This window comes from Vipera ursinii (genome assembly GCF_947247035.1).
Source record: "Vipera ursinii genome assembly, chromosome: 8".
Lineage (NCBI taxonomy): Eukaryota > Metazoa > Chordata > Lepidosauria > Squamata > Viperidae > Vipera > Vipera ursinii.
In genome coordinates, this window is record NC_139519.1 from 16302888 (window position 1) to 16330393 (window position 27506).

The following is a 27506-nucleotide window of genomic DNA, read 5'->3' on the forward strand; positions in this document are numbered from 1 at the left end:
TTGTAGGGTCCTTTGTCTGCAAAGAAAAAAGAAGATGCCAACCATCTCCAGACCAATTTCTTCTCAAATTATGGAATGATGAAGAGCAGAACGGAAAATGAGCTTTGTGTTCTTCTAAGATGGTGATGTACACATCAAAGCTTTAAGTCTCTATGGGGATCAAAAGCAGCTTTCCATACACTCCACACCGAGCTTTTCCAAAGCTCGTTGTTTTAAGTTTCTCCTTAGTTCTAGATTGCTTCTCTCCTTGATTAGTTTTCATCCATTGCTTCTTGTCCTGCCTTCAGGTGCTTTGGAGAATAGCTTGACCCCCTCTTCTTTGTGGCGGCCCTGGAGATATTGGAACACGGCTATCCTGTCCCCCTTTGTCCTCTTCATTAAACTAGACATAGAATAGAACAGAGCTGGAAGGGACCTTGGAGGTCCTCTAGTCCAGCCCCCTGCTCAAGCAGGAGGACCTATACTGTAGTGTATGCCTTTAAAGCATACACGGAAATGTCAGCACAGCAGGGGGCTGGACAGCTCCAGGCTATAACCGCTTTGGTGGGAAAGCCTGAATAGGGCGAGTCGTTGACAGCCCCAGGGCATGGTCAGCTCTGGCGGGAAGCCAGGGTTTAAATCCATTGGCCACCTGCACTGGCGGGAAGCCCAGGTTTAAATCTATTGGTCACCATTCACCTGGGCAGGTATAAAGAGATGCCAGGTAACCCCTTTGCTCCAGCTTCATTTCTGACTCAATAAAGAAATACTACCCAGCTCAAGTGTCCGTCTCTCCGTTCAACCACGCGACTTTGCACTGGCGACGAAGGTGGGATCCTGCACCGGACAACGCTAGCCGCGGACGGAATCCAATCGGTAGCCCCGGACCATAGACGCAGGACGACCGAGACGGCGGAATGGCACAACTGGGTCAGTATCCCCTTTTCCATAGCAACCACCCAGAGGAGTGGGAAGCCTTTCTTTCTTTCTTTCTTTCTTTCTTTCTTTCTTTCTTTCTTTCTTTCTTTCTTTCTTTCTTTCTTTCTTTCTTTCTTTCTTTCTTTCTTTTAATGTGCAGCCCGGCATGGGAACTGCAAGATGCAAAACATAAAAATCCAGATAAACATAAGCACAGCTTGATGCTCACTAATTACCCAGTAATACTATTTATATGCTTCTGGCGTGCTCAGAAATGAAGCTTCGACTAAGGGAAATCCACATCAATATTAATGCTGCCACTGTCATTTTAATACCCTGAGTTGCGAAGAGACAAAGACACACATTCAGGCAAGAGGAAAAGAGGGGGGGGTGAGGGAAAAAAATAGTTCAGAGGATCACACACACACACACACACACACACACACACACACACACACTCTGGATAGGCAGAGAGAAGAAAGAAATCTGCATAAAATGAGAGATTAAGGTAAGTTGTGCAGCACCTGTAAGTTGACTCTTTCTGTCCAGCCGGGGTTTTAAACATCTATTTACAGCTGAAAATCAAACCACATAAAAGAAGAAATATACCTGAATGGGCACATTATGTCCACGATAAAAGGAAAGATAATAGACCTTGTTCATGTTCAGATGTACTGCATGTTGCAGATGGGTTTAAATCAAGAGATATAGCACTTACACTTATATACTCGCTTCATATTGCTTTGCAGCCCTCTCTAAATGGTTCACAGAGTCAGCATATTGTCTCCAACAATCTGGGCCCTCATTTTACTGACCTCGGAAGGATGGAAGACGGACTCAACCTTGAGCCAGTCAGGACTGAACTCCTGGCAGTGGGCAGAGTTAGCCTGCAATATTGCATTTTAACCACTGCGCCACCCTGACTCAAGATAAGGGATAAGATAATGGGATAAGTCATCCCATTTTCAGCCCATCCTGGTTCTGCTGGTTTGTCTCATCTATGTTCGCTTCCATTTCTGAAGTAGTGTGTAAAATAATTCCCATTATATTGGAATGCAAGAGGGTCTTCTTAAAAACAAAATCCCTTTTCTTTTACCAACTAAAATATATTATTTTATATGCTGCTCTTTCTCTGGTTGGTCAATTCAAAACTCACTAAAGGATAAAAGTCAAGGGTAACCATCTTCCAATCTCCTAACGAGACCAAAGAATAGCAAATCAAATCGATCTGTTTATAAATGGGGGCCTTATAAAATCCTTCAGCATCTCTAAGTGTTACATCACAGAGTCCTGCTTATAAGTGCTTCACTTATAACTGATCACTTAATGACTGTTCTAAATTACGATGGACCTCACCAGAGCTGCTTATGATCCATTTTATAAATTATGATGGCTGTACTGCTCCCACCCCATGGTCACATCATTGTATTATGGGCGCTGGGCAACCAGCTCACCTTTAGGGCCATTTGCAATATTCCACGGTCATGCGACCGTGTTTTACAATCTTTTCTTTTTTCTAGTTGCCAGTATTTACTTTTTTAAAAAAAAATGTTTTATTGATTTTTAGCATAATCACCTTAATATTTAGTAAACAGCGTGTTGTCTGGGTTAGTATTTAAAACAACAATCAGCGACAATTAGTTTCTATAATTCTATAGTCCATATTATGGCTTTGCTTGATTTTCTCTTCTTCCAATAATATTCTCTTTTGCCAACCCTTAAATTAATACAGTTCTTATTATTTGAATAAATGACAATTAAATATAAACATTTTGCTCATGTTTCTGCAAATAGCAACCATGTCAATGTAAAATTTCTTTTCTAATTGATCACCTTGGTTGCCTCGTCAGAGATCCTGTTTACAAAGTTCTTATTTAAATTTGTTTCCCCCGCAATATTCAAAGCTCCAGTATTTACTTCTGGTTCTGACAAAAAAATAAAATAAAAAGCCCATTAGGGAAAATGGATTTGTTTAATGATTACAGTGTTTGCTTAATGACTGCTGCAAAAAAAAAAAGTCAAAAATTCAAGTCACACAATGCCTCAATTTATGACTGCAATGACTTACGAGTCACAACCATAATTCTGGGTTCAATTAGAGTCGTAAGTCGAGGACTATCTATAGTAAAGATTGAGAAACTTTGCTCTAGACATTCTTCCATGCAAAGGGCTTCCTTAGGCACAGAGAAAAACGTCAGGAATTCTCTACATGTAACATCTCTGCAAGGGACGCGGTGGCTCAGTGGGTTAGGACGCTGAGCTTGTCGATCAGAAGGTTGGCAGTTGGGCGGGTCGAATCCCGAGTGCCACGTAACAGAGTGAGCGCCTGTTACTCGTCCCAGCTCCTGCAAACCTAGCAGTTCAAAAGCACGTAAAAATGCAAGTAGAAAAATAGGGACCACTCCGGTGGGAAGGTAACAGTGTTCCGTGAGCCTTTGGCGTCTAGTCATGCTGGCCACATGACCACGGAGACATCCTCGGACAAGCGCTGGCTCTTTGGCTTTGAAACAGAGATGAGCACCGGCCCCTAGAGTTGGAAATGACTAGCGGGGGAACCTTTACCTTTTACCTAACATCTCTGCTCTATTTCTGCTCTACCATTGAGCTGGCAATAGAAAGCAAGCTTGAATACAACTATGGGGTTTGGTTCTATGGATCTCTTTTTTCCTCAAGAAGAATGTTGTTGTTGTTAGCTGCGAAGTCGTGTCCGACCCATCGCGATCCCATGAACAACGTTTCTCCAGGCCTTCCTGTCTTCTACCATCTTCTGGAGTCCATTTAAGCTCACGCCTCCTGCTTCAGTGACTCCATCCAGCCACCTCCTTCTCTGTCGTCTCCTTCTTCTCTTGCCCTCAATCTTTCCCAGCATGAGGCTCTTCTCCAGTGAGTCCTTCCTTCTCATTAGGTGGCCAAAGTATTTGAGTTTCAGCTTCAGGATCTGGCCTTCTAAAGAGCAGTCAGGGTTGATCTCCTCTAGGACTGACTGGTTTGATCGCCTTGCAGTCCAAGGGACTCGCAGGAGTCTTCTTGGAGAAGACTCCAAGAAGAATAGAGTGTTGCAATCTCTTTTCTAGCGATTCTTAGTATTAATACCTGCTTGTTGCAGTGGTTAGAAAGCTTTGTCTTTTTCTTGGAGATCTTGAGCCGACATCTCATCAAGGTTCCTTATGAAAACAGCTGTCAAGAAAACTAGGGAATAACTCTAAAAGGAAATATTCTCCATTTGCCTTGTGGTCTTTCTCCCTCACCTTATGAAACACGACTTGCCAGTTAGGAAGTCTCTGGCCCCAGTTAGCAATCGCAATAATTTTTCATCTTGTCGCTCCTCTATGTGCAAATCAGACAAGAAGGGAGTGAAAGAAAGGCGAAAATGTTCTTTATTGCGTATACTTTAAGAGCCTTCTTTCCTGGGTGGCAGCAGCAGCGCTGCCTTCCCAGTTCTTTAAGGCACATTAAATTTTCAAACAAGCTTTAAATCACTTCCTGAACCAGAAAAGAATTTCTCTGGAATGAGATTTTCAGGAGGATCTGTCAGAGTGGTTCATAAATACATATCAGCAATGCAATTCCTTCTGGGAAAACAGCATTATGTAGAGCAGAGGGGGAAAAGACAAGCTCAGCCCCGCAAAATCAAAATCATAAGATAAGAAATAGAAACAAAACTACAAGGAGTTTATATCAAAACTATTCACTGTATTTCTTTATACCTTCTACCTTGACAAGCAGTCTTTGTCCTGCTCCACTTACATAGTCCTCGAGTTACAACAGTTCGTTTAGTAATCGCTCAGAGTTACGACGACACTGAAAAAAAGTGACTTATGACTGTTTTTCACACTTACGACCGTGATCAAAATTCAGATGCTTGGCAACTGACTCGTATTTATGACAGTTGCAGTGTCCCGGGGTCATGTGATTCCCCTTTTGCAACCTCCTGAGACGCATAGCCCATGGGGAAAGCCAGATTCACTTAACAACACTTACAAAAGCCTTGGTGGAGCAGTGGGCTAATGCCTCCTTAAGTAACACCAGCTGCCTGCAATTAGTGCAGGTTCGCATCCCACCAGGCTCAAGGTTGACTCAGCCTTCCATCCTTCCGAGGTAGGTAAAATGAGGACCCAGATTGTTGGGGGCAATTAAGCTGACTTTGTAATAATGCCGCTTGGGAGGGGGCGAAAGCCCTAATAAGCAGGCATATACATAGAATGAAGGCTACTGCTAAGCTTGCAAGCCGCCCTGAGTCTTCGGAGAAGGGCGGGATATAAATGGAATTAAAATAAATAAATAAATAAAACCATTCTACTAACTGAAGAACTGCAGTGATTCACTTAACTAAAGTCGTAAAATGAGGCGAAATTCATTTAACACATGTCTCACTTAGCAACAGAAATTTGGGGCTCAGATGTAGTCGTAACTTGAGGACTACCAATATAGCCATCCCTTCACATATTGTCTTCTGACTTGACCTCTAAGGTCCCTTTCAACTTTATTATTATTATTACTTTTCTCTCTTTGAGGATCAACTCCATCCAAATATAACTTTCTCAGTCTTCTCCCTGCTCTTAATAGATTTGCTCCCCCAATACTATATGTGCACTGGATTTGCAATCTATTCTCATTTGTTCTTTCTATAAGATCAAACTATTTCAAGCCACTTTTTAATATCCTGGTTGTTTACTTTTCCATACAGTCCAGATTCATTCATCACACCTGCACGTGAACAAACGCGCACTACAGTATTTGTTCAATAACCCACCAGCAAAGGTATAAATAATAGTCAAAAGAAGAGAAACGTTTTCAGTTTTGTTTTGTTTTTTTTAATTCAGAAAACATTTTTGGTGACCAGAGTGTGAAGTTCAGCATAAGGATGCCAGAGAGGAATTAAATTCTTGGCGCTCCTGGGAAGTTCATGCTATCACATGCTGTTGACATTCCTTTGGAAGTTGTGATGTAGCTCTCAGCCAAAATCAAAGAAAATTCAAAACTTTAAATAAATAGGTAATTTGATAGAAAGTGGTTCTACATTGTGCAATGTCGGTTCTAGATTTTGCAATGTGGATTATTGAGAGGAAACAGACATGCCTACTTTGGGAGCCACTCGATTTAAAAAATAAGGCTGTGCATATATCAAAAGGGATTAAGAAGTGCTTCAAAATTTGCATGAGCAAAGCACATCTCTGGTGTTCATTAAAGCAACTCATCTTGTTTTTAGGTTTTTGTTTGAGCCTGATCAAAAAATTACAGGTCGTTTAAGGAATCAACTCATTAAAGTTAATGTAACTTACTTACTTACTTACTTACTTACTTACTTAATTTATTTATTTATTTATTTATTTATTTATTTAGCATATGGCTGTAACTCTTGCAAAGAAGTTTGAAAAAAAAGCAGCTTCTTTTGATTAACACCAGAATCGATGGCCTTGTACAACTTGGAAAAGCATTTCCTCCAAATCATTTTAGAAGCATGCACAATTTTTATTAAACAGTATCAAAATACATTTTTATGCAGATTTTTTGCCATCAGAGAACATTGCGAAAATAAGAAGCACTGTTTTAGGAGGGAAAAGTAACAACCATATGAATCTGTCTAAGCTTATTTACTATGCTGCTGGACTATTGATTTTGAGAAATTTCTTAAGGCCTTCTGGGCTATGAAGCTGGGTATAAGGTAAAGAAATCAAATTATATTTTCAGCCCAGATTCATGAGAATCTCTCTCTTTCTCCATTAACGTATCTTTTCACTGAACTGCCAAGGAATATTCAGTTATGCGAGTGCCCACTAACGATGGGGAAAGAAAAGAATAAAGATGGGGGACAGAAATGGAATCCGCAAATGGACTTTCTGAATAGAGGTGCTTCTTCTCCTGTCAATCAAAAGGAAATAGTAGGTACTAACCCTGGGCACTTAGGAGGAAGAAAAACATGATATCATATGTAGAAGAAGGTGCAGGAAAAATTATGGATTTCTTAAAAGAATCCAAGATTTCATAAACCACATTTTGTTTTGACCAGATTCGGATCTTTTGAAAAGTTAACCACACAAATTTGCCAATCTTAAACAAAGAACATTTACAGGTAATCCTCGACTTACAACGGTTCATTTAGTGACCATTCAAAGTTACAACAGCACTGAAAAAGCAGCTTATGACCATTTTTCACACTTAATGACTGTTGCAGCATACCCACGGTCATGGGATCAAAATTTAGGCACTTGGCAAATGGTTCATATTTATGATGGTCATAAGTCACTTTTTTGAGTGCCGCTGTAACTTTGAATGGTCACTAAATGAAGTGTTGTATATCAAAGACGATAGATAGATAGATAGATAGATAGATAGATAGATAGATAGATGATAGACAGACAGACAGATATAAATAAATGATAGATGATTGATGATAGATAAGATAGATGATAGATATAGATGGATGATAAATAAATGATAGATAGATAGATAGATAGATAGATAGATGATAGACAGACAGACAGATATAAATAAATGATAGATGATTGATGATAGATAAGATAGATGATAGATATAGATGGATGATAAATAAATGATAGATAGATAGATAGATAGATAGATAGATAGATAGATGATAGACAGATATAAATAAATGATAGATGATTGATGATAGATAAGATAGATGATAGATATAGACGGATGATAAATAAATGATAGATAGATAGATAGATAGATAGATGATAGACAGACAGACAGATATAAATAAATGATAGATGATTGATGATAGATAAGATAGATGATAGATATAGATGGATGATAAATAAATGATAGATAGATAGATAGATAGATGATAGACAGACAGATATAAATAAATGATAGATGATTGATGATAGATAAGATAGATGATAGATATAGACAGATGATAAATAAATGATAGATAGATAGATAGATAGATGATAGACAGACAGACAGATATAAATAAATGATAGATGATTGATGATAGATAAGATAGATGATAGATATAGATGGATGATAAATAAATGATAGATAGATAGATAGATAGATAGATAGATAGATAGATAGATAGATAGATAGATGATAGACAGATATAAATAAATGATAGATGATTGATGATAGATAAGATAGATGATAGATATAGACGGATGATAAATAAATGATAGATAGATAGATAGATAGATAGATAGATAGATAGATAGATAGATCAATACAACAAATTATTCCAATCAAGAACAAACAAATCAAAACAAATAAACCAAAGCAAAATAGCTGAATAAGCAATAAGAATCACTTATTTTGAACAGTGGCTCTCATTCAGGAATATCAGCTCTCTTCTTCAAGACTCCACACTGAACAAAGTTTGGCAGTATGTAAGTGTATCTAAATTTATTACTTAAATAATTTTAAAAATGAATTGTCATCCTAAGCTCTACTTACAGCTTTCTCTTCCCAACCCATCATAATCAAACCAACTATTAGATCAATGTCATATAGGTATCCAAGATCATATTTGGAACAATTCTCCAGTTCTACTAATATTGCTTGGGCCAATCACATTAAGATATATTTTTTCTCCTGTTATTGCAATAGTAGCTTATCAAATGCCTGATCAGTATAAATCAGAACTGTTTAGTAGCTAAACAGATATTGTTTAGTAACTGTTTAGTAGCTTTGATGCAAAGGGCTCTTTTTTAACAGGATGGAGAGAGGGGAAATGAATGTTAGGAAAATAAATCTGCTAAGAAAATTAAACCTAGCTTAAAGTCAAGTGATGGTGCAAAAGAGGTTCCAAATGATTTCCCAGACCATTCTTAAAAAATCTGTCCTTGAGCACAGGGAGGGAGAGAGGGGCATGTGGGCCTTATATTAACATTTTATTAATTATATTGTTCCTTTGAGTATTTTTACATGTCTGTGATTTGCAGCATCATTTTTTCCCAAATAGCACAGAACTGAATTTCATAGTTTTAATGTATCAAATATCCTGCTGGGAGATAGCGATTTGAAGGACACTGATAACTTAAAAATTAATATTCTGTTGCCACTAGTTTTGTTTTCCATTTGTTCCATGCGTGGGAAATATTTGCTGGAAAAATACATTTTTAAAAAATATATATAAAGATCCACACGCTGCCTTTCCATCAAAAAATATTCTAGGTGATGATTAGAAACATCAATTAATAAGAACCAATTAAAAACCTCATAGCAATTAAAGCTACCAATATATATGGAAATGAAGAATAACATCAGGGAATTCTTTTGGTCCATATACTTGAATTCCACATTTCTTTATATTTTGCAAAGATATTCTCAATTCGCAAAAATGCATGTTAAAGAAAATGGAGTATAAAATACATATATGGGGAAATTTGTATATGGCAACGATACATTTTCTTGATGTTCTATAATAATTGGTTGATACAATATACATGCTGGTTTCAAACATGATGAGACTACTTACAAGGAAATTTTAAGTTTGGAAAGGAATATTTGGTGCTTGAAATCATATAGCTTCTTGCGAGAAGAGAAGGTTGTTCAGACTTGGTTTCAATATATTCAGTTACAGGCCAGGTGGAAAGAAGACCAAAAAAATGGATTTGCAACGACTGATGAAAATTTGATAAAGCAAATTAGAAATCAAGGACCAGCACATATTAAGCGGATATATCTTGCATTGATAGAGATCGATTCAGAAACAGAGCTTGTTAAGGATTGTATGATAAAATGGGCCCAAAACATTCAGGAAGTTATTACAATGGACACGTGGGAAAAGATCTGGGTGAGGAATGTAAAATTCACTCAAGCTCAAAGTCTAAGAGAGAACTTTTACAAAATGTTTTATAGATGGCATCTAGATCCTAAAAAGCTTGCAAGTATGTATCCGAATTATCAGCCTAAATGTTGGAGGTGTGGTGATGAAGAGGCAACATATTTTCACATATGGTGGACATGTAAAAAGGTCAAGGCTTTTTGGATAAAAGTCTGGTGGAATATGCAGAAGATTTTTAAACGGAGGATAAAGTTTTGTCCGCAATTTTTTTTGTTGGGAATAATTGTTGACGCTACAGTTGTGGACTCTAAGTTGATGTTGAATTTAGTTACGGCAGCAAGACTTTTGATAGGTCAATATTGGAAGAAAGAGGAACTGCCGACTATACAAGAGTGGATTTTAAAGGTTTCCGACTTGGCAGAGATGGCGAAGATTTCGGCCTATTTGAAAGATTACTCGCAAGAGCATTATATTATGGAATGGAGAAAATGGATTGAGTTTATCCAGAATAAGTATAGGGTTAAGAAGTTTTATCTAGCATTTGAATAAGTCTTCTTTCGTTTTCTTTTTTCTTTTTCTATTTTGTCTTCTATATATATTTAATAATGCTAAGTTTTGTTTGATCCTATATAAGTTAGAGAGTGATGGATTTTAGAATTTATAGTTGTTAGTATATGGTTGTTTATGATTGCTTTTTTATATATATATACCTTGTATTTAGCTCTGGGAAGTCCGGGGGGGAGGGGGGTTGGGGGGAGGTGGGGGGGAGGAGGGAGGGGGGGAGGGGGGTTGGGGGGAGGTGGGGGGGAGGAGGGAGGGGGGGAGGGGGGGAAGGGGGGAGGTAGGGAGGGGAGGAGGGAGAGGGAAGGGGGTTTTTTAAAGGAAAACTGTATTTTTAAAACTTTTCAATAAAAAAAAAATAATTGGTTGATACAGAACTTACAACTGAGTATTGGTAAAACTGAAAAGGAGTAAATCTGTATGCTCCAATGGAAAAATGCTCATAAAATATTCTATCTATTTATAGCATTGTTTTATGTCTGTACTTTATAGGAATTCATCAGTCCACATGCTCTGTGTCTAAAAATAAATAAACACCCACCCACACAAATTACTCAATAGCATGATATGTAATTGAACAAAATTCCCAAAGTACAAAATGTTCCATTTTCTCTTTATAAGTCCATATTCTTAACTAGTGCATTTTAAACTGGGGGGGAATAAAAATGGTTTTTAGTTCAATGAAAAAGTCAATATATAAAGCCATGTAAATGTTCGTTGCAGTACATTCTATGATCTTTGTATATACAGTTCACAAACATTGTCTACAATGAAAGCTATGGATAAACAGGTGAGCGTGAAAAGACACAAACATACAGACATGCACGCATAGAAATCCACAAACGTATACATAGCATCCTCACTTGACAGAACAAAAACATGGAGTTTCCATGCAGTCATTGTATGAATTGTGTTTATTTCAGGCTATCCATCTATTCCTCAATTTGGGAGAGATGTGAAAAGTAAGCCCATATCCACATAATATGTATTGAACCCGGGATGAGTAGGAATTCTGGCCATTAGATTGTTAAGCCAGAATTGGGTGGGTCAAGAAGCTGTAAACATCAAATTTCCTGTCTTGTAATTCTTGACCATGGAGTCACTGATAGGAAAAACAGGTTGATTTATTTCTCCTCGGCTATTCAGACATAGGTAACAGAATAACAGAACGAAAGAGCTGGACCTTTGAGGTCTTCAAGCTCCTGCTCAAGCAGTAGACCCCATCATTCTGGACAAATGCCTGTCCAGTCTCTCCTTAAAAAGCTCTACCACCCACATCTTCAGAAGGCAAGCTGTTCCACTGATTAAGTGTTCTAATTGTCAGGAAACTTCTCCTTATTTCTAGGTTGATTCTCTCCTTGATTAGTTTCTGGGATAGCTATGTCTATAGGAAAATGTACTAAAAAGAACAGTAGTAAGTTAGGCACATCATGAAGTCAGGCTGCAAGAGAGAGGAGAATCAAAACCTAGTTGTCCTACTCAAGGGGCATATTTTTACACCAACAAATGTAATAAAATATTTCAGCTAAGCCTTCTTTAATGAAATCTGTCCTAAAGAAAGGAGATGACCATAATGTTTCCTTCAAGCAAGCACATATCAGAAACTTTCAACAAGGAATGAGTAAAAAACCTTTGTCAAGTATCTTCTAACCAGATTTTGTGTCACCTTCATTTTCTGAATCAGCAGAATGAATTTGATTGAGAATTACAACCCAATTATCACTCCATAATACGTATGTGAATCGGCTTACCCTTTTCAGAATAATATTGTTTATTTTTAGTTTTTAAACAGCAACCGTATCAAAATAAGATATCTACTGCTGCCATGTAGACAGCAGTAAAGGAGAAGATCCCTTTGTTGATTGAAAGAATAGGTAGCCCTCATTTAGCAATCATTTATGGTTATGATGGGGGTGAAAAAGTAATTTTATGACCAATCCTTGCATTTATGACCTTCACAGGTCTGTAAAGTAAAGGAAATCTGAATTTTCAATAATAAACTCATGAAGTTCCCACTTAGCAGCTGTTTCATTTAATGCCCAAGTTGCTGGTCTCAATTGTGGGAACCAAGTTGCTGGTCCCAATGAAGACTGTCTGTAGAAGACTGCCTTATGCAGCTGAAACTATGCCTATTTAACCTAACAGATGCCATATAAAGTCTGAAGACTCTTAAGTCTTAAAGAGTCTTTTCCAGTACTTCCTTAGAATTTTACACATTCAAAACAAGCACACCAACATAGTTATTATTCTCCCATTAATCTCTTCAACAGTTATGCCAGAGAGAAAATGAATAGATATGCAGTGGGCAGTTACCATGGATTTTTCAAGAAACAGCACCTTCTGAGGCAACTGACAGTAATTGACACAATAAACATAATTGATTAAATACATAATGCATTAATCTGAAATAATTATTGGACAGATTAAGAATCAATTGAAAATGCATACCTAGAAATTACTTTTTAATGGATTGTTCTGCAAGTGGCAGGAGGTAGTAAGTGCAGTCCCTCAGTTGTGGGCTATTCAGATTCTGTTCACCATGCCCATCAGTGCCGTAGATTACAATGTGGAGAATGATCCATCAAGCTTAAAGGCTTTACAGTTTCACCATGGACCATTGGTAGAACGGGATAAGAATTCAAATTAATTTTCATCAGTGGAAGGAATGACCTGGGGAAAAAAAGCAATTCACCATTTACCTATGTAAGCATCTAAAATATAGATGGGAACATGTGATCTTCCAGATGTTATGAACTGCAAGTCCCATCAATCTTCACTACTGACCATGACTGTAGCATCTCCATCTATTTCCAGAGATAATGCAGGTCCAAGGTTTGGAAGTTAAACATTCAAGTGCAAAGTTCTGGAAAGGACTAGTCCTATTATTAGGAGGAATAAAGGTGATTCTGCAGGAGATACAATGATGTGGGTCATACAGCATAACTGGCCATCCCTTAATCTTGCTGCTGCTGCTGTAGAGAATCCTTACCTGTTTCTAAAACTGTTGTAAATGATTTTTTTTAATGGATTAGGAGGAGTTTAACAAATTCTTTGTTGCTTTTGGCTAGAATCTAAAGTATCTCTTGGTGATGATCATGGTAGAAGATGGGAGGGAAGAAGCAAACTGAACATATTAACTTGAATTCACTGAGAATTTCATTAATATAAATTGGATGGATGGATGGGCAGACAATCTATAAAAAGAGGTTACATGAACCAAATGTATATTGAATACCCATAATATAAGCCCAATATATATTCTCTTAAACATTTTCAGCACCTTCAAATATTGTTTCCATAGCAATGGTTAATACCACCGGGATCTTTTTTCAGGCCGAAATTGACTTTTGAATGATGTTCCAGGAACCATACTCAAACAAGCTGATTCAGCTAGAACAAACCCCAATTTTTTATTATAACATGGAGGCTGCTCTTAGAAAAATCCCCCAAATTGCATGCAAGGCTTTTGAGACAAAGGGTTGCATGTCACTGAGACCCCCGTTTGTGTACATTTTCTACAGATTCAGGAGACATCCACAACATGGGTTGCTTGCGATGGTGAATGTCTTAGTCAAAATGGCAGGTCTGATGGAGCAATTCTTCTTTAAGTTCACTTTTTTAAAAAACTGCATTTCTCCATTTTTCCCACAATTATTCACCTTGGGTGATTCTTTCCAGTACACTGTAGGGTATGGAGAAGTCACCATAAGCTGAATTCTGAGGATTCAAGTCCATCCGGAGGTTTATAACAAAGCCAACCTTTAAAAATTGCACTGGGAATTTGGAAATTATCTTGTCTTACCACAGTTGCAGTTCTGACTGAGGTTTAATTAAAACCAAGTTAAACATACATACACATTTGGAGAGTACCTATTTGAGATATCACTCTACTGCATAAATAAAGCTTTTGTCATTGAGTTCTCAATTTACTGAAAGAGCCTTCCAGCTCAATTGGATATTTGTTTATATTATTTCAAAGAAAGAAAGAAAGAAAGAAAGAAAGAAAGAAAGAAAGAAAGAAAGAAAGAAAGAAAGAAAGAAAGAAAGAAAGAAAGATTTTATACACACACCACACACACACTGTACATAAAGTTAATCCCCCATAATCTCCTAGAGTTGCACCTAAAACACAGTTTCGTGCAAGTGACCTTTTGCAGAAAGGCTGTTTCTATGACAACGGTATTGTTCAGTTAGAAGAAAAATACTGCATGAGAGGTGGGGGAAAAAAAACCCTAATTTTGCTGCATTTGATGTCACATTTAATATGGACAAGTTGCCAACGATAAGTAAATCTCCCCATACTGGTGTTTTTCAGATATTTAGCATCCCAGCTCAGAATGAACCTAATAAGAAATAAGGCAATCCTGGCAACATTTTAGATGGAAAACCAAGGTACTAATCTTCACTGAAAAGCACATATAAGTAAGTAGGTAGAGTTTTATAGAGTGGCTATTACTGCAATTATAATGCAACTGACATTTTGCATACGACAGCTCATAAAAAACCTCAAGCAGTAATTATTATGGTAAGGTGATAACTTCTGGGTTTCAACTATTGCAGATCTCTGAGGACAATGGCAGGCAATGTACAAATACACACAATTTTCCAGTGTAATATACTAAGGATAACATCCAAAGGCCATCCCAAATAGTTCTTCAGTTTCTAGAGCTGTGTTGAAAAACGGTTGGTATTTTCACTTTCGTTTACTTTCAATTTGTGGTCTTCCTGGCTACTTATCCTTCAGCGAAATCCTAAGGGGAGAAACCCAGGAAGATTTTCTGGGAGGAGAAGTTTGGTCTTCAGAAGATTGAATAACTACCACAGTAACAATATCTTCCACCGTTTCCAAGAGGATGAATGAATGAATGAATGAATGAATGAATGAATGAATGAATGCATCTTCAAGAGAAATCCAAAAGAATTTCTTAAACATTTTGAAAACAAGGCAGGAAAAGGACATCTTCTTTCACAGAGAAGAAATTAGGGAATTGAAGAAACTTCAGTTCTTCTAGTCCTCCAGGAATCTGATGTTTCTTTCCCATATAGAATATGCTTGGAAACACTTTTTTTTCCCCCTAAATAGGATGTTCTTTTGCGTTGGTGCCCATTTACTCAGGTTCATGCTTCACCGAGATTTAATGGAGGAATGTTGTTCAAATTCAAGCTAAACTGACTTAAATCTTCCCGGCCCTGTTACTGTAAGGACTCTGGGTGAGCAGCTGGGAAAAGCCATTATACCTCAGTGAACCATTATACCTTTGATCAACTAAGATGATCAAAGGCCTGGAGACTAAAACATACTGTAGGAAGAACGGCTGTAGGGCTTGGGTTTGGCTAGTCTAAAGAAAAGAAGAAACAGGGGTGACATGATAGCAGAGTTCCAGCATTTGAGGGGCTGCCACAAAGAAGAGGGAGTCACATTATTCTCCAAAGCACCAGAGGGCAGGACAAGAAACTATGGTTGGAAACTGACCAAAGAGAGAAGCAACCTGGAATTAAGGAGAAATTTCCTGACAGTGAGGACAATTAACCAGTGGAACAGCTTCCCTTCAGAAATCGTGGGTACTCCATCACTGGAGGTTTTTAAGAAGACACTAGACAGTCACTTGTCTGAAATGGTATAGGTTCTGCTGCTCAAGAAGGGGACTCGACTAGAAGACCTCCAAGGTCCCTTCCAGCTCTATTCTATTCTAAACCCATTCTAAACAAACCACACTGCAACCACACCAACTGAGCAGGTTATGTGTAAAGGCTTGCAATAAGTTATCTCTAGCTGCAAGGGGAAGCCAAGCCTCAGGTTTACTGCCACCACCACTCAAAAATTAGATATGGGTGGGGGGAACCTGCCTCACCCAAAAGTAACATTCTCCATCATAATGTCCCCAGATAGATCATAATCTGCTACTCCCTATCTGTGGTTAAAGCCACCATGTACAGGATGCTTTGTAGTCCTGATATATATGAGGACTTTCTCACAAATAGTTATTTACTTCAAAAAGCACTTCATATCCTGATGTCCTTACAAGGCAAAGTGGGAATAACAATCCAGATTTCTACAAGTTTTTTTTTCCTGTTTCATGTTAGGTTTTGGACATGGTTTTTGATTGCAACTGAAAAATTTTGGAACCTTAATCTAACCTAGAACCGTCATCTAGGAGCTTCATCTAACCAAGATCTTAACAGAACACAATAACAGAGTTGGAAGGGACCTTGGAGGTCATCTAGTCCAACCCACTGCACAAGCAGGAAAGCCTAGACCACTTCAGTCAAATGGCTGTCCAATCTCTTCTTAAAAACTTGGAGCATTCACAACTTCTGGAGGCAAGTCGTTCCACCGATTAATTATTCTCACTGTTAGGACATTCCTCCTTAGTTCTAGGTTGTTTCTCTCCTTGATTAGTTTCCATCCGTTGCTTCTTGTTGTTCTGTACCAGCCTGCTACCGGCCCTGCAGAAGAGGCAGGGACAACCCCTTTTACAAGAAGGCAAGAGGCTGGAACTAAGCCTGCCAAATTTATTAACATAAAACAGAGCAAAACAAGACACGAACCATGAAACAGGAGCTATTCAAGCGGTTGCCTTCAGCAAACCAACCCTCCCACGCATTCCCCTTTTATACAGTTCAGGGCGTGGCTTCTCTCTGCCTCCTTCCAAGGTGCCCCATTGCCTTCCTCTGTTTACTCCTGATTGACTGCCTCCTGCGTTGGGCGTCCTTGAACAGGGCCAGCTGTGGGTCATCTTCATCCATGCTGTCAGGCTCACACAGCTGGGTCTCCATCGTGACCAGGTGGGAGGGGCCTGGCTGAGGGCTCTGCGGAGCCTCAAGGCCATCATCAGCAAGCTCTTCAACACCCCCCTCCTCCTCCTCTGAGTCGTCCGACCCAACTGCTGAACCCACAGGCTGACCCTGAATCACAACACTTGTTCTGCCTTCAGGTGCTTTGGAGAATAGGCTGACCCCCCTCTCTTCCTTGCGGTCTTGCCTTCTAATACGCAAGATAAACAATATGACTCTACACGATGCTGTTTGCACCCAGCCAGCCTTTCCGAAATATACTCTTTTCAATACCTGGCACACCCAGCAGCATGTCGTATCCCTGGGATTTGTTCACCAAGCACCTTCCCATGGTCTTCATTCAGAACGTTGTCGTTGGACTGCAGAGGTATTAGATACCCCTCCCACCTGATAGTTTGAAAAGATGACAGTCTTGTTGCCAACTTATTTATTTATTTATTTATTTTTTAAAAGGAAACTTAATCGTTTCCCCCCCTCCAGGCAGAAGTAGGGAACTTGTTAGAGCCCTGAGAGACTCATCAGAAACTACATCACGAGCAGTAGGAAACACGGCTCATTTGCATACTTTAGCGGCATGTAATCAACACAATTTGGATATCATTTTCATTATGAAGAGAAAAGATGACTCACTGCATCCAGTGGACAGTTTGCAATTAATCTGCAGAAATGGCAGGACCTAGAGGAGCTCCTGAAGAAGCTGAACAATATGATCTTGAAAAAACACAAGAGTAAGCACACACCTGCCCCATAGGCACAGAAATTATTTATAACAAATGCTCCAGCATTGTCCCACCGCATTTTTCTTTGCAGCCTTAGGAATGCAGTAAAACCAAATGGTTCTTTCTGAGACAGATATGCAACCTCTGACTATGTCAGTATGCATATATATCAGGATTGACCCACTCATTATGGCCTAGCCCTGTTTGCATAAACTCACTGCAGAATCCATTGTCTGGATTTCTGGAAGGCATAGTCTCATGCATAGTCCTTTGTGCATATAGGAGTTTACAGTACATAGAGATCTGTCAGGGACAAAGAATCAGGACCATCAGTTAGGTTGCAGCACAGAAAATTTATTCAAGCCTTTACGCAAGAATCTGGTCAACTAAAGTTCAACACTAAATTGGCATCAGAAAAAGGCCAATGAAATTCAGGAGAGGTTGGACCGGGAGTGCTTGTGGGAACGTAACGATTCTAAGTTGATAGCACACTTGACTCCTCCCCCAGCTCTGCCTGCTCTTCTTCTACAAGATCAGAGTATCTGATTGTTCATGTAAAGCCCCTTTCTCTAAAGTAGGACCATCTGTAATTACTGGGCCCCAGGACTACTGAAAAGATGTTCTAGCAGCCATTCCCAGATATATCTTCTGGAATGCTTCTGTCATATTGTTAGTTTTATCTTTTGGTGCAGAGTCAGTATTTTACAATAAGCAATTAGAATGCTCATTACTCAGAAGATTGAAAACTTGATGTTACTTGCACCTTATGATTGAATTGATTATAGATGTAGATTGTGTATGTAGTTATAATGAAATATGGCTGTCCTTTACTGAAAGTTGTATAGATCTTTACATAAATGTTTATATAAGAAGTCCTCATACATATACTTCCCCTTTCCTCCATTGTTTCTTTTTTCTTTCTTTCTCGTTTTGCCCAATTCAGGAAATAAAAAGGCACACGTCAAAACTTAAAAACATTTTAAAAACATTAAAAAAACATAAGGCAGGAAAACTTCGGAGAGCAATGTTTCAGCTTTGCAATGTCGAAGGTGCCAGGTTCAACCTTAATATCACCGCTTGGGTAACTGATCAGTTCCCACGATCATATAAGAAGCAGTTTCTCCACCCCTTGTGCTGTGCTGATATATTGGGGGAAAAATGCAGTGTTTATATAAAGACCTCTGATTAATTTTTAAAGTTCAGTTATTGCAACAGAACTTGTAATTCAGACTTTTTAATATGTTAATATTTCTGCAGAGGTCTAATATATCCTGATCGTAAGTAGGCAGCAATTTATGGTGTTGAAACATTATTTATTAATAACAACCTGAGTTGGTTTGAAACAGATTGAAGGAGCTATTTACCCACACCATGTGTTGTGCTGACTTGTTCCAAAATACACAGTTTAGATAAAGAACTTGGAAGGGATTCAAGTGCCAAAGTTAGTAGCCAATGATTACAACTTCGCGGTAGGACAAATATTTCACTCAGAGATAGGCTTGGGGCTGGATGGCTTCAGTTGTACCAAATATATATTTAGGAACTATATCTGCTCAAAATCTTAGAGAGCTGTTGTCAGCCTGATTTTGTAAGAGATGACCAGGCTAAGCCAGAGGGCGGGGGGGGGGGGGAGGAGGTCAAACGCTTCATAAGTCATGAGACCCTGATTGCCTAAAGAGATTGAAGCCCAGCCAAACTTGAATGCCTCTCTTTTCTCCCCAGCATTTCCCTTGACTGTTAGTTGGTTGGATTCTTGTAGAGAGCTTAAGCTTGCAATAAATCTTTATACTCATTTGAACTGCCTGAAACTCCTGATTTTCCCAGTGCCTGACAGATTTAGCGTTAGCATAAGCATTAGATCCTCCCATACTATGTAACATTATTTTTGGTCTTTGGTGAGTACTTCAAGGTCTTCCCATGTGATGTTTAGAGTCTTTAAGCCTTCCATGAATGTTCTTTGCCATGTATTTCAAGGGCATCCTCTTGATTGTTTGGCATTGGAGGGGGCAGGGGTCCATCTCATTGCCAACTTGGGAATTCCATTATTCTCCATGTGGAGAATATGACCTGCAAGTTGGAGTCTTCTGTGTACAACAATGTTGTGTACTTTGCAGGAGAAATTCTTGTGGAGCTCTTCTTTGTTAGTGATATGGTCAAAATAGTAAATCTTCAGGATTTGGCGAAGGTATCTTTGTTGGAAGAGGTCAAGTATCTTGTTAATACTTGCTAATACTAGTAACTTGTTACTACTTGTCAGCCTGATTAATAAAGGAATATTGAAGTAGATGGATCCATGATCTACAATGCAACTTTCATTAACATAAACTATCTGCATGATGTATTGGTAAAAGTTATAAAAATTGTTCTGATCCAAGGAAGAAGATTGGATCAGATGTACTACAAATTTCCCGCCAGCTCTAATCTTCAAAGAGCGCTATCGGATCATGCATATGAATTAGCTAAGGAAGACCTTTTTGCCTCTTTGAAAAAGCCCATGTGTCCTGCAGAGTATTCCTGAAGATGGTACAAAGCCTTGGAGAAGCAGGCTGTCACAATGACAGGCTTGCTTTTGTAAACAGCCCCTTCTTGGCTATTTTGCAAAGCCTCAAAAGGGCCCCATGAAACATATCAAAAGCTTGATGTGGCCAAGTCGCATCAAAGCACCCACTTCAAGGGCTTCTGACGGGTCTACTGCCTAATGTTTATGCATGGGCAGAAGCACCAGGGCAATGGAAAAGAGGGGAGGGGGTTTGACTGCGATTGTAGGCAGTGAGTCATCTTGCTTCCTCAAAATCCAACTCTTGCACAAATCAGATCATTCCTCGAAACCAATTCAAGACAGCTGCACTTTGCACGCTCCTGGTTTCCACAGAAGCAAAGAATTTGCTCCACTTCCTGAAACAATACTTCCCAATGCAGAAGAATATATAAAACAAAATTCCATCAGTAAGATCCCCGAAAGCCTTGTGGGGGACCAGTCCACCAATAAGCTTTTTGCACTTTTCAAGAGAAGCCTTGGCCTCCTTTTGGTCTCTTTCCTTTTCCCTCCAACAGAGCCCAACATTTTTGTTGCTAAGTGAGACGTTCGTTAAATGAGTTTTGTCCCATTGTATGACCTTTCTTGCCACAGTCGTTACATGAATCACTGCAGTTGTTAAGCTAGTGACAACGTTCTGAAGCGAATCTGGCTTCCCCGTTGACTTTCTTTGTCGGAAGGTCGCAAAAGGGGATCACATGACCCAGAGACACTACAATCGTCATACATATGAATCTGTTGCCAAGCATTTGAATTTGGATGACGTGAGCCTGGGGATGCTGCAACGGTCGTAAGCGTGAAAAATGATCGTAAGTCAAGTTTTATTCAGGGCTGTTGTAATTTCAAATGGTCGCTAAACGGACTGTTGTAAGTCGAAGGCTACCCATAACGGAGTTGGAAGGGACCTTGCAGGCCTTCTAGCCCACTCCCCTGATCAAGAAGGACGCTGCTGCAGAAAAGAAACCAGATCATGCCGGGAAGATCAGTTCCAGAAAACTGGAATGCAGTAGCCTCCTTCAGACGTCTATCCAATGCACCAACTGGGGGAGGGGGAGGGGGGGAAAAACATATTTCCCAAAATTCTTTGAAAGAATTAGAAAGACAGAAGCTTTCCCTTGCAGCAGAAGGAAACTGGGAATCTACTTTTCCAGCCTTTGATTTCCTAAGTGATAGCCACTGGCATCCAAAATTGGAAAGCGGAATTTGAACAAATTCCCTGAAAAACCAAGATATTGAATCCTGGTTTCAGCAAATTCGCTCCGTAGAGTTTCTTTTAGATGTGGTGGGAAACGGCGTTGTAAGAAGCCAAGGAATGCAGGCGACAAAGAGGAAAAGAGGCGATGCAGATAGAATAATCATTTCCACTCCAACAAACTGGGACAAATATTGTAATCACTTAATCATACCACTGGGTACCTCTTGACCAACATTACACAGCCTAAAGTAAATACTCATGTTTCTGCCTATCCACAGAAGATGGAGTTTCAATTAAATCTACCAACTGAGACTCCAGCGAGTGCTTTAATGTATAAAGTCTGATTTTTTTTAAAAAATGTGATGCTTCAAAACAAGCACAAAGAGATGACAATGGTCATTATTACGTTGCCACTGACTCAGGGGTGCCAAATAGTAGCTATATAGCAGTGAAACCATTGAGACCATACAACCGAACTGTTCCCTGTTCTGATTGGCCAATAACTTTTCTATATTTTTTTTAATCCCATTTATATCCCGCCCTTCTCCGAAGACTCAGGTTGGCTTACAATCTAAGAAGCACAAACCAATGTGCTTAGCAGTAGCCTTCATTCTATGTATATGCCTGCTTGTTAGGGCTTTCACACCCACCCCAAGCGGCATTATTACAAAGTCAGCTTATTGCCCCCAACAATCTGGGTCCTCATTTTACCTACCTCGGAAGGATGGAAGGCTGAGTCAACCTTGAGCCTTAGTTTTCTATGAAGGTTTTAAATCACTACATGGCTTTCTGGAGCCTGGAGTGGCTTTTTAAAACAACTTTCCTTATTTTCATGTCCTGAAGATGCATATGACTTCAACTGCCACAATTCCAAGTAAAAATGTTATCGTTCCTTAACAGGACAATGTTTCCAGAGCTGGGGCATACTGGCCAAGGAGAGAGCTGCAGCTAGTGTGGTAAAGTGGACAACAGAATAACAGAGTTGAAAGGGGCCTTGGAGGTCTTCTACTCTAAACCCCTGATCAAGCAGGAAACCCTACATCATTTCAGACAAATGGCTGTACAAAGATGTTAGAGAAATGGTTGTACAAGATGCTACGAAGGGTCACATACAGCCTATGTGCTACCTGGCGCCTCTCCCTGAAACAGAGAATGGATTTTAATAACTTTTAGAACACAGGACCATCCAGTCTTGGCCATCTAGTGGCTCGAGATATTTTGTGGCAACTGGTATATATTAATCCACAGCACTTGGTAACTAAACATGATTTATGCTCTGGACAGAAAAAAAGATAGGTCTGCAAGGAATGCCAACAATCAATAAATGCCGATCATTCACTTCAAAGAAACTAGTTTAACTTAGCACCACACATGCAGATCCAGAGCTTCCAAATGTTTCTTCTTAAAATCCCCCTTTTATCCCCCAATAATCTTTCCAATTGTTGCAACAATTTGAAGAGGATGTTTAAGGTGAGCAGCTCAGGCCAAGGTGACTTACTGAGCTTCATACCCAAGAAGGGCTTCCCTACCCTTATATCCAATACCATTTAGTTGCTTTGTCTACTCTTGTTTACTGGAGAAAGCATTTATCTTTGGAAGAGTTAGCGGTAAAAGAAAACCAGGCTGGCAAAGAACACGATGATTGGATACCATCAAAACTGACACCAACCAGATCATAGAAAAACTCAAAGATGCAAGATTGGAAGATGTGGAGACACCTGGCCCATAGAATTGCCAAGAGTTGGACATGACTGAATGGGAATAGGATAGGATAGGATAGGATAGGATAGGATAGGATAGGATAAGATAAGATAAGATAAGATAAGATAAGATAAGATAAGATAAGATAAGAAAGATAAGATAAGATAAGATAAGATAAGATAAGATAAGATAAGATAAGATAGGAGAGGAATGGAATGGAATATAGAATAGAATAGAATAGAATAGAATAGAATAGAATAGAATAGAATAGAATAGAATAGAATAGAATAGAATAGAATAGAATAGAATAGAATATGGAATGGGGAATAGAATAGAATATGGAATGGGGAATAGAATAGAATAGAATATGGAATGGAAAATAGAATAGAATAGAATAGAATAGAATAGAATAGAATAGAATAGAATAGAATAGAATAGAATAGAATAGAATAGAATAGAATAGAATATGGAATGGGGAATAGAATAGAATATGGAATGGGGAATAGAATAGAATAGAATATGGAATGGAAAATAGAATAGAATAGAATAGAATAGAATAGAATAGAATAGAATAGAATAGAATAGAATAGAATAGAATAGAATAGAATAGAACAGAATAGAATAGCTTTATTGGCCAAGTGTGGTTAGACCCACAAGGAAATTGTCTCCTTTGTGAATAGGGACAACATTCTCAACTAACAGAAGCAAGGTGGGAATTCTGATTCTTTTTAGATCTCCCAAACATCTCACTGCTGATCACTGGCCATGTTCTTAAACTGATGGAACTGGCTGATGACTTCTGAGCTTGGATTACCTGAGTGAAAACCAAAACCCAAGAAGTTACCTTCTTGAAATTTGTAGGAATTATATACAAATATGCACGTCCTGTTTCATCAATATGAAGAAGCAGGTCAGGGCACAATCAAGGGACTTGCACATGGCTGCCAATTTCATTTTTAGCATTGTGATTCTTCTCTCCCCATCTCCAAATGTTAAGGTACCCACATTTTCATCCCACCAAAATCTCTCCCTTCAGGGTGGCCATTCAGTGCAAGATGAATACCACCCCTATCCTCCCCCTCCCTGCATCTTAAGGGTTAAGAAGAAATTCAAAATATACACCACCACCCCTAGACCTTGCTAACCCACTGCTCTAGGAGACGCATACCCATCGGCTGAGCTAACTCTCCAACTCAGCCTGAGGAAAGGAATTGTTCTGCAAAAGTAGCCCATTGGCTGGTTGCTATGGAGACCGACATACCACAGTTCTGACCCTTGAGAGGTTTAGCACTCGGCGCAGCAAGGCTGCCAGCAGCTGGACTGCAGCTGTTGCTGGGTAAGATTCAGCCCGGTTGTAAGGGAGAGAATTCCATCCTGCCACAAACAAATCGGCTTGGGCTGCCAGCAAAGACAGCCTGCCTTTGATTGAGATGAATTAATATTTGCTTAGGGCTGGGGCTGTGGTCACCGTGCAAAACAAGATGTGCAAGGCCACAGCGTCATGGGAGACCTTAGCCATCATGAACGCAGAGAGAGCTAGCTGAAACGTTGTCTCTTGAATTGGGCAGGTGTGGAGATGGGCTATTACGCTGAGCCATTTATTATAGGTGACCTTGACAGGTAGGATCTAGCATAAAACCCAAAAGATCTGTCACACTCAGACACAGACACATGCATAATGTGTAATGCACAATGGTTTGAGTTCCTACGGAAGGCATCGCTTTTCAACATCTGCAGGAAAACAGTTCAGAAAAGCAAAGATATTTGCCATCCAAGGCAACAGCCCTAAACAGGAGTCTCTTTCTGCAGACAATCACCTCTACTAATGCATTGGCTGATGCTCTTGAAGAAATAGCTAGTGGTTTTGGACGGATGCGGTGATGATAGCAGAGGAGCGCATGGCCTCTCCCTTTTATTTCAGGTGAAATGTAATGGTTCGGGTTTCAAACAGACCATCTGTAACAATCCTACCTGAGTAGAAAATTGTTCCATCTTGGACATTGTGAATTCATTCATTCATTCATTCATTCATTCATTCATTCATTCATTCATTCATTCATTTATTTATTTATTTATTTATTTATTTATTTATTTTTCTATACCGCCCTATTCCCGAAGGACTCAGGGCGGTTTACAGGGCAGCATATAAAAGACAATATAAAAAGATAATATAAAATTAAAATGAATTAAATTAAATTAATTAAAGGAAATAGGAAAACAATTAGCATGTTCGGTGCTTAGCCATTTGCTGAAATCCCACAATCCTTTGCTCTCCCCAAGTGGTCCGAACCATCCTGGGCCAAAGAGGCGTTGGGTGTAAACGGCAAAGCAGCTGGGCTGCAATCAGGCTGATCCATAGCTAGACTAAATGCAAATTATCGGGTGATGTGTGTACGATGCATGCGTTTATTTGTGATCATCAGTCAGCAACAGCATGAGGTCCAGCCTGTCTTTTGTTTGCTTGCTTTTGTTTTCTGGCCTCTTCATTTATTCCTGTATATAAAACTTCTGCAGTTTGGCTAACCGGATTTTCCCCTCTTCTCTCGCGACTCGTATGTACTGCCCTTTCCTTTAATAAAATGGGTCAAAGCAAAGAGCAAGTTTTTTGCTGGCTGGCTTCCCCCCCCCCCCCCCCAGAAATGGGCCTTTAGGAGCAGCGCCTTCATTTTGTGTCTCTTCAACACAAAGCTTCTCTTGCAAATCTCCCCTGAAACAGCATTCCTGTTTTGCACTGAGGCTTCAGGGATTTACCTGTGCAGAGGGCTTCTGAAGAAAAAGCCTGTGATGTTGTTCCTGATTTACCCTTCCCTGATCTTTTAGAAGGGAGAGAGAGAAAAACGGAATAAACCTGGCACAGAGCTGTTTAGAGCATCCTGCCAAGGAGCCAACTGTCCACATTCTTGTAAATAAATCAATTAAATCAGAAGCACCTGCATGGCGCTTGCCCTGAAGAGGATAGTCAAGGTTCATCGTGCTTTTGATTGAGTTGCAAAATAGCCCTTAGTTTATTTGGAGGCTGCGGTTCCTACAGACAGACTGAGCTTCATAAGGACTCTTCTCATTTTTGCAGAAAGTAGGTGGAATGTCTGCTATGTTCCCCTAATATTCTGGGGCAGGAAATGGGATCCACACCTTTGCTCTGAACTTATAACCATTTGTTTAGTGACCGTATGAAGTTACAGCAGCACTGAAATACAGCATCTATTTGATGGTGGTTGTAGGGTCCTGGAGTCATGTAATCACCATTTGGGACTTTCCCAATGGCTTCTGACAAGAAAAGTCAATGGTGGGGGGGAGCCCAATTCACTTAATGACTGCAAGACTCACTTAACAACTGCAAGGATTTATTTTTTAACAATGATGGCAAAAAGGGTCATACAGCCGGGCATGACTCATTTAGAAACATCCTTGCTTGACAGTGGAAATTCTGGTCCCAATTGTGATTGTAGTTCAAGGACTGCCTGTATGAGCCATGGTGGTGCAGTGGTTAGAATGCAGTACTGCAGGCTACTTCTGCTGACTGCTGGCTGCAAGCAGTTCTGCAGTTCGTTCCTGACTGGCTCAAGGTTGGAAGGAAGGAAGGAAGGAAGGAAGGAAGGAAGGAAGGAAGGAAGGAAGGAAGGAAGGAGGGAAGGAAGGAAGGAAGGAAGGAAGGAAGGAAGGAAGGGAGGGAGGGAGGGAGGAAGGAGACATGGTGTCATAGGATTTAGAAAGCATTATTGCAAGCAAACTCTGCCCCGTCAGCAGTTTGATTCTCATAGGCTCATTAAATGGTCCTTGCAAAATCCTACTTGGCAAGACCTTCTCATGAACAGCCTAAAGCAGGGGTCTACAACCTGGACAACTTTAAGACTTATGGACTTCAGCTCCCAGAAATCCTCAGCCAGCTATGCTGGGTGAGGAATTCTGGGAGCCGAAGTCCACAAATCTTAAAGTTGTCAAGTTTGCAGACCCCCTGGCCTAAAATATATTTATTTATTTATTTATTTATTTTTGGGACTTATATGCCGCCCTATCTCCCAAAGGACTCAGGGCGGCTTACAACAATAAAAACAACAATACAAAAATTAAAAACGAATTAAATAACAGCCCCAAAATAAATTAACTACAGTTAAAAATTAAAACATATTTAAAGACCCATCATCAATCCAGGTCAGCCTGATGGAAGAGAAAAGTTTTGAGGTCGCGGCGAAAGGACCGGAGGTCCGGGGCCATCCGAAGCTCAAGGGGAAGCTGGTTCCAAAGGGCTGGTGCTCCCACAGAGAAGGCCCTCCCCCTGGGGGTCGCCAGCCGACATTGTCTGGCCGACGGTACCCTGAGGAGGCCCTCTCTGTGTGAGCACACTGGGCGATG

The 27506-nt window shown here is 39.6% G+C and overlaps 1 protein-coding gene across 1 annotated transcript in view; it reads right to left on the reverse strand.

Annotated features, from left to right (window-relative positions):
• Nucleotides 1-27506, reverse strand: part of PKNOX2 (PBX/knotted 1 homeobox 2) — a 228045-nt gene that overhangs the window by 132620 nt on the left and 67919 nt on the right. The window contains exon 3 of the mRNA XM_083368690.1: nucleotides 12656-12877. The gene's annotated coding sequence lies outside the window, so the exon portion shown is untranslated. The remainder of the gene's footprint in view (nucleotides 1-12655; nucleotides 12878-27506) is intronic.